Raw genomic sequence first — 11,495 nt, forward strand, 5'->3', positions numbered from 1 at the left:
CAATGCATTGTAGATGATAATATCATTAAAGAAGACAAGTGCACAACTACGCATGGCAGAGTGTCAAGTTCATCACCATCACGCTTTGAAATGTTGCAGGCGCACCTGTCGGTTCAAACGCCATGAACAGAAACTCATACTGCCCTTGATGCATACTGAGTGCAGTCTTGTATTCCTGCCCGGATGCCAATCTGGTTTGGTCGTAGCCAACACCTAGGTCAAGCCTGGAGAACCAACTTGCGCCACGTAATTTTGATAGAAACTAGATGACCTGTTGCGCTATCGCGCAAATAGCAGAATCAAGTTAGAATTTAAACCATAAGTTTTATAAACATGATTACCAAGCCAACCAAACAGTAGCAACGCATAGAAAATAGTTGATGCTCAAAATTATCTATAATAGAATTTATGACCGAGATAATCCTCATTGATAATAACGAATTCAGCATCATAGAAAGATTAGTTGAGATGTACCATGATAATACATGATAGGCTATGGATATACAAATAGTCGTCGATCCTTTTCTTAATCCAGTTATTGTAAGATATAGTGGGGTAATAAGGAAATGTCCTTACCTTCCTCAGACACTCATGTGTATCTGAGATAGCACATTTGCCAAGGATTGCAGCGTATAATTTAGATTATAGCGGCGCAGCCACTCTCCACCTAAAGGGGTGCTCTGTAGTTTGAGATGATTGCTTGCAGAGGGTTCAGGATTGTGATTGCCTTACTGGTTGCAGCATCAGGCTAGTCCCAGTTTCCATGCCCCAGATACTACAAGTAATTAGATAGTCCATGTGTCGATGGTGACGGAGGGCCTGCGCACCGAAAGTAGTTATCGCGAGCTTCCATATGAAGTTCTTGCAAGCTTCCATGTGAAGACACACTTACAGCGGCTCCTTGGCTTTCCAAATCAGATCCTATATATTTATGTCTCCATCAGGTTTTCTCTGTCCCTGACATGGGTATACCATATCGGGTACTTAGTATTATCATTCTCGGTGCAAAGTCTAGAAAGGAATAGGCGAAAGCCCATGAAAAAACCGACATTAAGTCGAAATCTAGTTCGTACGTAAACAAGAAAGCTAAGCCCATATCGGGTGAACCGGCGTATACAATGTAATTACATCTCGAGGTGGACTCTGAGATCTAGCCTACTATATAAAGGCTAGAAGGAGCCACCGAGGGGAGAGATTCCACAACTCGAAATACCCTGTAACCCTAGTTTTTGATAATACAATCTCGGTGATTTGCCTTTGATCATACTTTTCATCGTCTACCTAGTTTGGCTGACCGGTCTTCAATTCACCAGCGTTCTCCTTCCTTGAAACCCAACTTCATTATTATAGGCATTGATAAGGTTACCCCTTGTCAGTCCCCTCTAGCACACAGCATGATCTTAACATTTATGGTCTATGTAGGTAATGATAGGTATGATCAAAGATATAGCAAGTAATTACTCAATCTGATGAATGTGGCCTATGTAGGCTATAGAACTGTACATGGAAATGACAGGTCTCACATGGAAGAGGACTCCTCAGTGTATTCTTAAGCAGAAGGGTGAGAGAACATTGGTTTCTACTGACCACACACGGCTCTCATGCCCCCTCATTTTAGTGAGATAGTTACCCGAGAAGAACCATAGATTCATTGAAACCTGGTACTGGAAGAAGATGGTCCATGTAGTTAGCAACTTACAAATATTTGGCGGTCAAGTTTAAAAATAAATTAATCTCCACATTGCATGGATATTAAGATGGAATCATAGAAACAATAAAATGATTCTACATTTAATTCTTAAAGAATAATCTACTGAAACAAGTTTTAGGTGAAGAAGATGCAGCAAGAACTTCTAGTTTGTTATTCAGAACTTCTAATAGAAGTCACAATTTACACCATTAAACTGAATATATATGAACCATACACATGGTTTACGAAAAAGTAGACAGATGCATATTTGATATAGCCAATGGCTTCAAGCATTGACATATTCTGATATCAATTGGCTTAGATATGGTCTGGGTGCCTCGGAAGATATGGACATGAGACATGTTGCGCCCCGGTGCAAAGGCAAAAGCGAGACGCCCGCCCACGTTGCGATTCGGCTCAAAGCTAGAAGCGAGACAACAGTGGCCATAAAAGGTGACCAGAAGTAGCATATTCTTGATGGTTTTGAATTTAGGTCATAAAACGACGCAAATGACTAATTTGCGCAAGTTGTAGTTTCTCCAAGCTCTACTATGTCTGCATCTTAGGAATAAGGGGCAAAAAGATGAGCTGGAGATAGCAGTATGTTCCGAGTGATAGAGGCGATTGAAGCCCGTGATCGAACTCTTTATATGGACATGTACCATTACTTCCTCTCCACCTTTCATATTTTCAGATCTTGTAAGAACATGATTTTCATTAATGGAATCAGGGAGCAATCCCTTTCATATAAAAATCATCAGGTCTATAGGTTCTTTTTAGCTGGCACACTAAGACTCGTAGTGATTCCTTACTAAAAGTACTGCACATTGGATTCTGTTTTCTTAATATTGGTACCACAGAGTTAGAAACTTATTCCGAAAAAGAATGAACCTGAGGAGTTAAAAGATTTTCGGCTTATAAGCCTTTGTAATGTGGTCTACAAGGTGGTATCGAAGTGTCTTGTAAATCGGCTGAGGCCTTTGCTGCAGGACATCATAGCACCTTTTCAGAGTGCTTTTATTCCAGGTCGGTTAATCACAGATAATGCACTCATGGCGTTTGAGTGTATACATGCAATACAAACGGGCTCGGCAGCCCGAGGTTTCTGTGCGTATAAGTTGGACATGGCCAAGGCTTATGACCGTGTGGAGTGGAGATTCTTAGAAGGGGTATTGGCGAAACTGGGCTTTCAAAGTCAATGGATACAGTGGATTATGGCGTGTGTAACTACTGTACGATACTCGGTTCGCTTCAATGGACACTTATTGGACTCCTTTACTCCATCCCGTGGACTGCGCCAAGGTGATCCTTTGTCGCCACATCTTTTTCTTTTTGTTGCTGATGGTCTATCTAATCTGATCAAACAGCAAGTGGAAAGTGGTGGTTTACATGAATTAAAAATCTGTCGCCGAGCTCCAGGAATCTCACATTTATTGTTTGCGGATGATTGCCTTATGTTTTTCGAGGGTACGACACAACAAGCTACTGTCGTGATGATTTTGCGGATGATTGTCCTAAATTTAGCAAAGACGCCTTCCATAAGGTTAACTACATCAAGAATTGTGTTTTCCTGTTGTGATCAAGGATCGACCGCCAATGATCACACATCTTCATAAAAAGCAAACTTAACATCATTAGCTTATTCCTACCGAATTTCATTACATATAAACATCGCCATGGGGGATGTGAAATCTTGACCATCTTGTCATGCATGATATATGTAATATATTTTTGTGGTGAAAAAATAAACAAACAACTGTGTTAGTAACATATAATTTACCATTGAGTTGGTTAACAGATTTTGACTGCCCTGATTTACCTGAGAATAGTTGACCATCTAAATGCTACATGCTACAAAGTGCACTGAGTGACAAAACACCCGACAATACATTACATTATATACATGAATAAGAAATTTAAAAAATCCATCACCACGGACATGAATTGAAACTCTTCAAGCTGCAAGTTACAGTCAAGCTTACTAAGCCACAACACACCCTGCAATATTTGTGGTACAAAGTATGTACATACAGTGTGTATACAGAAGACATGCATACAACGTAGGAGGATTTTTACACAAGGGAGTGTAGCCCCTTCAAGAGTGTGCAATAACTGAGCATACCTTGTTGTATCTAGATAGGGAGGACCGTCCATGATGGTGTCTGAAACTCTGAATCTGGAAACGGACAGAGACAAGCAGAGAAGTGAGAAGGCCAAGGTGAATCAGCATAAAAAGCAAGGATGTAGAGAAGAACTGAATCTCATAAAAACATACATCACTAAACATAATACATTTACCTAAATACATTCAGGAACTATTTGTACATATATTATATCATCGAATAGTCAACATCCACATGAGAAACAATTATAAGACCGAACCAGCTTTCATTGGGCAGCACACGATGGCAGGCTCATCATAGGTAACAGTCTGTACAGCCAAAAGCAATCGTTGTGTCAACCAACTGCACCATTGAACCAGCCATTTGGTTTTGAACCATATAAATAAAGGTCACATTAAAGTAAATACCACATTAATTCATCCATGTAGACGAGCTTTACACATCACATATATAAATAACTCCTAAGTGAGATTTTTTTAGACAAATCAGCTTGCTAAATAGTAGCTTCAATTATTATTCTAGTTCTGGGTCAATCCGAGCAAATCAACTCTATGCATAGTAAGCGAATCAGGTCTTTATTTTTGCAATGGTGATGCACCGTATATCAAAGCCAAATCTTGATAACAAATGATTAAGATAAACCAAACCATGATCACACATTTTCAGGATGACACCTGTAAGTTTATCATCTAAAATATTCTCCTTAATCATATAATACATAAAAGCATTATATGGCAGACATAGGTATTTGGAAAAGCATACTAGCCTCCTGGAACCACTATTACTGCTAGTTCAGGTCAAAGGAAAATAAATACATCATGAGAAGGGCTAACCTAGTGAACTGAAGTTTCATTGCCATGACAGTGAACTGCAAGATAATGTTGAATAGCCAATCAGCATGCGTGTTTGCTGCCAATACGGAAATAAATCTATTGTTCTTATTCAAGCATAATGGGATGCTAGAAAATATTAATCCTTCCTCCAAATCAGCCACTATGACATATGCCTCCATGTTCTCTTATTCATGCACCTTCCTGCTTTTTTTATTCCTCTGTGAATTAACCAACACCAAACATGTACCACCAGCAAGAATGTTAGCATGCAAAAACATAAAGAAAACTCAATGGAACATGTTACATGCAGAATTGGCCATTTCTAGGCAAAGAAGAAATACAAAATTGGTGCATTTATACCACATAAAGTACTTCACGCCAGATCAAAAGCACTGTAAATATTGTATTCTTTCCAGCTTAAAGCAAGTAAAATGCAGTTCTTCATTGCTTTCTGAGATTTATTCAGTCCAAACGATCTTAGTAATCATTTATTTGTAGATTATTATGGAGCAATACGCTATATATTATGTTAAATTCTAAAAAATCCTATATAAGCAAAACAAAAATATTACTGCTTTACAATATAATTATAGATTAAGAGCATGAACATTAGTCCCATTGACATTAAGATAAAATGTTGTTAAGATGATACCTTTGCATTATTAGCCAGAAAAGGACACTCCTCAACCCAAACTTGATCATCTCATCAGCTCCAACATCTGATTGCAAGGTTCAGAACGGGAGAAAATTCAGATAGGTACATGAGTTAAGGATATGAACTATAGTTTTAGATTAGATAGCTAACGAAATTATTCCGTTTACAAAAAAAAGTAAAGCCTTAGAATTGAGGTGTCATTATTGTTATGTATATCAAATATGTCTTTGTTTTTATCGTACTAAGTTATTTCGTTAGAATCATATGTGGCATTCATGTCTTACGATTATTTTGGTATTTGATCTTTTTTTTGTTTGCCCTACCTCAAATTTTTTCCGTCCTTCGCCACTGGATCAAACCACATGCATTTTCCATGTAACAGGACTATCAAGAACGTACAAACATTTGTGATTACAAAGCATACAGGAAAAGCTATGACAAAATAGTTTAGAAAATAGCAATGAAAAAAGTACAAAAAAGCAAGAGAAATTTAGTTTCCAATGTTAAAAACTATACAAGTAACTTGCAAAAGTAAACAAGTAACTTGCACTGAATTACATTGGCTTATAAATATTATATCTGCATCCACCTAGGAACTTTTGCTTTATAATCACAAATCACGGCTTCATTTGGGATGATATAAAGCAAGAAACTATACCAATTATGCCTATTACTTTTTATGGTAACTTGCAAAAGTATACTACTTGCACTGAGTTACATTGGCTTATAAATCTTACATCTGCATCCACACAGGAACTTTTGCTTTATAATCACAAATCACGGCTTCATTTGGGATGATATAAAGCAAGAAACCATACCATTTATGCCTATTACTTTTTATGGCATTATACAGGCTCAAAATGGAACCTATGCAGAACCACTTTGCAGTACGTAATTTTGGGACCAAATGCCATTAAGATCTCAGCACAACCATTGTTAATATTCAACACACTAAGATCTCAACACTAATATGTACTTTCCAAACACTGATGGAACTGAAATGAAAATATTATATGAATACACTTGCCTATCTAAATAATATTTGACAGAATATCTCAACAAAAACTTTGAATATTCGAATACCGATGCCAGTGTTTCAAAGACATGCTATATGATGTATCGGATGACAGTCCCATGCATCTACCAGTGATCTGGGATTATACTATGCCGCTCATGCCTATCATTTTTCCATGTCATTGTATAGGTTCCGTATGAAGATCATAATAAACAGATAGGTCGACAAAGCTAGCAAACTGTACAACATGAACATCGATTAAATCGTTCCTACTAAAATCTATGCATTAATCTGAACACTACATACTTGTTAATTACATATAGATCAAATAAGCCAATCCCATGTTCAGAAAAATAGTTATTCCATAATGCAAGACCGAGCAAAGATGAATCTTGATGCTAAAATCAACTATTTGACGATCCAGTAACTAATATCACCTCAACTTTATGCTTCCGAGGTCATAATTAAGGTTTCCATACAAAGTACCACCAAAATACAGCCATGCCACTCAATTATCCTTGAAAATAGGAACAACTAATGAATCTGTATTCAAAAAACACAAACACTAAGTTATTAGTAAAAAGGAGGAGGTATCCACCTTCGGACGAAGACGTCAGTAGAATAAAGCATGGCAGTACGATGATAGCATCGACATAGGCATAAATAATATGGCGGAAACAACCACTGAATCTTCGTGCACCAATGTTGGATGTTGTCATAGCTAGCGGAATAGTCTACCACCTCCCAAACCCAAACATTACAAGTCGTAGCCAAACATCTGCAGCAGGGAAGGAGAAGACAAGCAAGATGAGCTTCTCATCCTACAGTGACAGAACTTTTTAGATTTGAAAACAAGTACTGTGAGGATCTGCAGCGCAAACATGATGAAAATATGAGCTAAAATTGGGAACCAAATTAGACCAGATGGCTTACAAAAAAGAAGGTAGATGGGATCCGGATGGGCATCAGTCATTCTCCATGAACCAAGGCCACCTGCTCTTCCCTCCTGTCGCCGCCCTCCTTCCTCTCCCATCTAACTCCTCTAGGCGGAGAACCGCCGCCCCTGCTGATTCTTGTCCGCACTGCCCCGTGGCTTCTTGTCGGTAAATTCAGCCACCTAATATTTTCAGCAAGATCTATGAAATGGAGATATGTCTCATGTGGTACAATTTGATGACCATTGATTATGGCTGTAAATCCCTTCCGTAAAAGATTTCTCAAGCTCCACTGTCATTCTCACTACCTTCCGACAAAAGTACCTACGCAAAAGAACCGCAATATACTTAGGCAGTATCTACCACAGTGCAGATGCAGAGGCAAAAGGTGATGTTAATATAAGGAACCAAAAATACGATATTATCCACCATACAATAAAAAAAGCGGGCTGATCATATACCTTCATATTTATGCAGTAATGGCTCAACTAAGGTTGTTCCTGGCTTAACCTGAAAATACCATCGAAATCAAACTAATAATGTGCTCATCCAACACCTCAATCACTGGAGGAACAAAAAAGCAAAATAAATGGGCATACATATTTACCTTCTAGCCCTGTGAACATCTGTCTACAAAAATCAGTCACTTGGCTTGCTTATTATTTTCTAGAATCCTGCAATGGAACCAAAAAAAATGTTGGTTTACTATCAAAGTGAAGACATTTGTAGCTAGAATCTATCACAACATTTATTCATTTCATTCGGAGGCAGTATCTACCACAGTGCAGATGCAGAGGCAAAAGGTGATGTTAATATAAGGAACCAAAAATACGATATTATCCACCATACAATAAAAAAAAGCGGGCTGATCATATACCTTCATATTTATGCAGTAATGGCTCAACTAAGGTTGTTCCTGGCTTAACCTGAAAATACCATCGAAATCAAACTAATAATGTGTTCATCCAACACCTCAATCACTGGAGGAACAAAAAAGCAAAATAAATGGGCATACATATTTACCTTCTAGCCCTGTGAACATCTGTCTACAAAAATCAGTCACTTGGCTTGCTTATTATTTTCTAGAATCCTGCAATGGAACCAAAAAAAAATGTTGGTTTACTATCAAAGTGAAGACATCTGTAGCTAGAATCTATCACAACATTTATTCATTTCATTCGGCGATTTGCATGCATTATTGCCTATTTTGATGGTGAAACAATTAATTCATTTGATGGAGAGAACAAATCAAAGCTGGCAGATTAATACAAAGATGAAGCAGTCTATGCAAAGTACACATTCTGGGTTTTGGGTAAACATTAGGCAGGTACCAACCAATCTCTAAACTTGCAAAAAAAACTTCCATCGGTACCAATATATTACATTCGCAATTTTTTCTTATCACCAACACCATAATTTAAGCACATCTATTATTCACTGATCATGCCACTATGAATTAGAACAGAATATAGTGCAGCAGAGTCGAGGGATAAAGCAAGGAAAAAATAAAAGACCCAATCTAGAACTAATGACTCAGAGCGTTACTTGACATACAGACCGGAATACAAGCCTTGTGAACAAAATTAGAAAGCAGGACATCATTGCCAATTTATTTATTCTAGTTTCTAATTAACTTAATATATTCCATAGCTTGTAGATATCTACCCGCCCACAAATTAGGCTTGGTAACCTTCCAACATGTACTACTATGCTCTCACCGTATTTTTCACCTCATATATCAGAGTGATTGACTCAAAAAAAAAACAAAGTGGTGAGACATAGATTGCAGCAACCCGATAGATATTGATAAGAATAGAGAGGGAATACCAGTAGAAGCCATTTCACGACTTTGGGGCACAGCGGCGCAAGCGTCGGAGCTCCAATGCTCCAGCCCAAACCCTGTACAACCCTGTACATTGTGTATCTATTAGACATGGACAACAGCAATAGCATCTCTTTTCCAATTCCATTCTCGGTAGTAACAAATCTGGGAGAGAGAAACCACATTGTTCCCATTTCGTTGAGAAAAGCAAGTCAATATTCTAGGACAAATAAATTCTAGGACACATTCAGTGAGAAAAGCAAGAAAATATTATGGGATGCAAGCTCATGCGTGTGAACTCCAGGAAAAAGAGGTGTAAACAAAAAAATCTGTCTAACTATGGGATGCAAGCTCATGCGTGTGAACTAAATAATAAAAAATGCAGCTATGAAATTTTGTGCTACAAAAAAAACAACGATTTGGTGAAGAATACTTCAGATCTAGCAAATAATACACACGTGCAAGCACATGACCAACTAAAAAGGCAAACGTGAGGTAAATCTGCCATAGGAAAGGGGATCAAGATGGGGTTCTGGAGAATCTGAAGTGCTAACCTTTAGGCATGATTTTGGCTAGGAGGAAGACGAGAAGTGGTGTAGGCAGTCGTGGAAGCACGTATGGTGGCGCAACCATCCTCCTCCGTTCCCTACAGCCGACCCCCTCCGTTCATCATGGGAGAAACGAGAGTGGGAATAGAGAGAGACGGAGTGGAAGAGACAGAGAGAGGAGGAAGAACCAAACCTGAACAAATCTTAGCCCTGTGCTGCCCTGCCACTTGATCCGCGTCCTCCATGGCTAAAACTAAAGAACGAGGATGGAAGGAGACGAGGCAGGGAGGCAGAAGAGGGCGCGGGAGGTGAGGATTGGGCCAATCCCGTGCAAGATCTCGAGGGAGAAAAGAAACGAGGCGCCACCGCCCCGTTCATGGCCTGCTCGCCGCCGCCCCGGCAGGCTCACCTGAGCCTCTAGGGTGCGCACTGCCAGCCCTCGCCACCGCTCGGTAGATGCCTTCAGCCGCCGGCCCGTGCGGCCAGCCGCCGCTGGACTAAATCGAGGATGCGCGCCGCCAGCCGCCGCTGCCGCATCGCCTCCGCGCGGACGTTTGTCGCGCCTCCAGTTGAGCAGCGGTGTGCTGCTTCCGAGTGGGGGAGAGGAAACGAGAGGAGGCGGCGGATTGGGGGAGAATGAAGGAGACGCGAGGATTGGGCGCCCGCGATCTAGGGTTTTACTGTCCCACGCGTGAGGGAGGAAGATGGTGACTTGAACAAGCGGGCGTGGCTGCCTCCGACCGGCGGGCTCCACACGCAACTGGTCCCATAAGTCATTGGCTCGTTTAAAGAGAAGAAAGTGCAGAAAAAACTACTGCATCGAACGGTTGTGCTGAAAAGCCGAAGCAGTAATTTACTGTTGCATGCTGATTGGACGAACCAGATTGGTTTGCCCCTTTTGGATGGCCTGGTTGAGCGGGTAGTCTTGGAGCTTTTATAGGAGGAATTTGCCGATTACAGACATCGGGTATTTTGATATAATTGTTAAGGCATTCAGACCTATTTAATCCACAAGAAGTCGCCAAGTAAAATCTTTCTTGCGCCCCACAATGATAGGGGAAGAAAATGCACATTTTCCCATCTTGATAACACCACTTGCAAGCATTTCAGATATTTGCTTCTGGGTTTCTGTCCCCTAACGAAGTGAGTAACGATACAACCTGCATCTAATTGGGTGAAGCACCGATGAGATGTGATAGTCTAGTCCTCTTCTTGGTGTCGAAGGTGGCTCAAACAGTTCTACTGATCTGTCAAACAGTTGCTAGATTTCTTGTGGAGAAGTTGCAACAACACTTTTAGCGTTTTATGGCTGAATAAGGTAGAGTTCTAGTAGATTGCAATCTTTAGTCGATAGCCCTATTTTGTATATCTTTTTTAATATATCAACATTTCTGAATTTGAACATTTCTGAAAGTTTGTAAAATTCGAGCGCTTATAAAATTCAAACAATTTTCAAATTTGAAAAAATCAATTTTATTTTTAAAAAAAAATTGAAAAAGGAAAAAACCAGAAAAGATTAGAAATCAAAAAATTAAATAGAAAAATAAAAAAGTAAAATAGAAACACAAAACTAAAAAAGCAAAAAAGCAAAAAAAGAAAGAAAATGGAGCAGGTCCAATACCCGATCAGGGGCGTGCAGTGAAGCACCGACCTGCTCGGTGTATACCACTGGCTGCCAATTTGCCACAGTTCTCGGTGAATCCTATAGGCCGATAGGGTCGACACATTGCGTGCCGCACACCTCGCTAGCATTATAGGCTGGCCTGATTAAGCAATTTTTTTGCCTATTTCTTTCTTTCATTCTTTTTTCCTTTTCTTTTATTTGTTGCTTCCTTTTTTATTTTCGGTTTTATTGTTCAGTGTTTATTTTTTCT

At 39.5% G+C, this 11,495-nt stretch overlaps 1 long non-coding RNA gene across 2 annotated transcripts; it reads right to left on the reverse strand.

Moving 5' to 3' along the window:
* Nucleotides 1-7,268: 7,268 nt before the first annotated feature.
* On the reverse strand, nucleotides 7,269-9,733 carry LOC124679166. Of its 2 annotated transcripts, none has more exons than XR_006994845.1 (5): nucleotides 9,628-9,733; nucleotides 9,079-9,160; nucleotides 8,275-8,341; nucleotides 7,713-7,761; nucleotides 7,269-7,555 (listed from the first exon to the last, which is right to left on the reverse strand). It is a non-coding gene; the product is annotated as an uncharacterized LOC124679166 (long non-coding RNA). The 2 variants fall into 2 exon arrangements; XR_006994846.1 differs by having other exon boundaries at nucleotides 7,269-7,559.
* Between the last annotated feature and the right edge of the window lie 1,762 nt (nucleotides 9,734-11,495).

Source organism: Lolium rigidum, chromosome 7 (assembly GCF_022539505.1).
Source record: "Lolium rigidum isolate FL_2022 chromosome 7, APGP_CSIRO_Lrig_0.1, whole genome shotgun sequence".
Lineage (NCBI taxonomy): Eukaryota > Viridiplantae > Streptophyta > Magnoliopsida > Poales > Poaceae > Lolium > Lolium rigidum.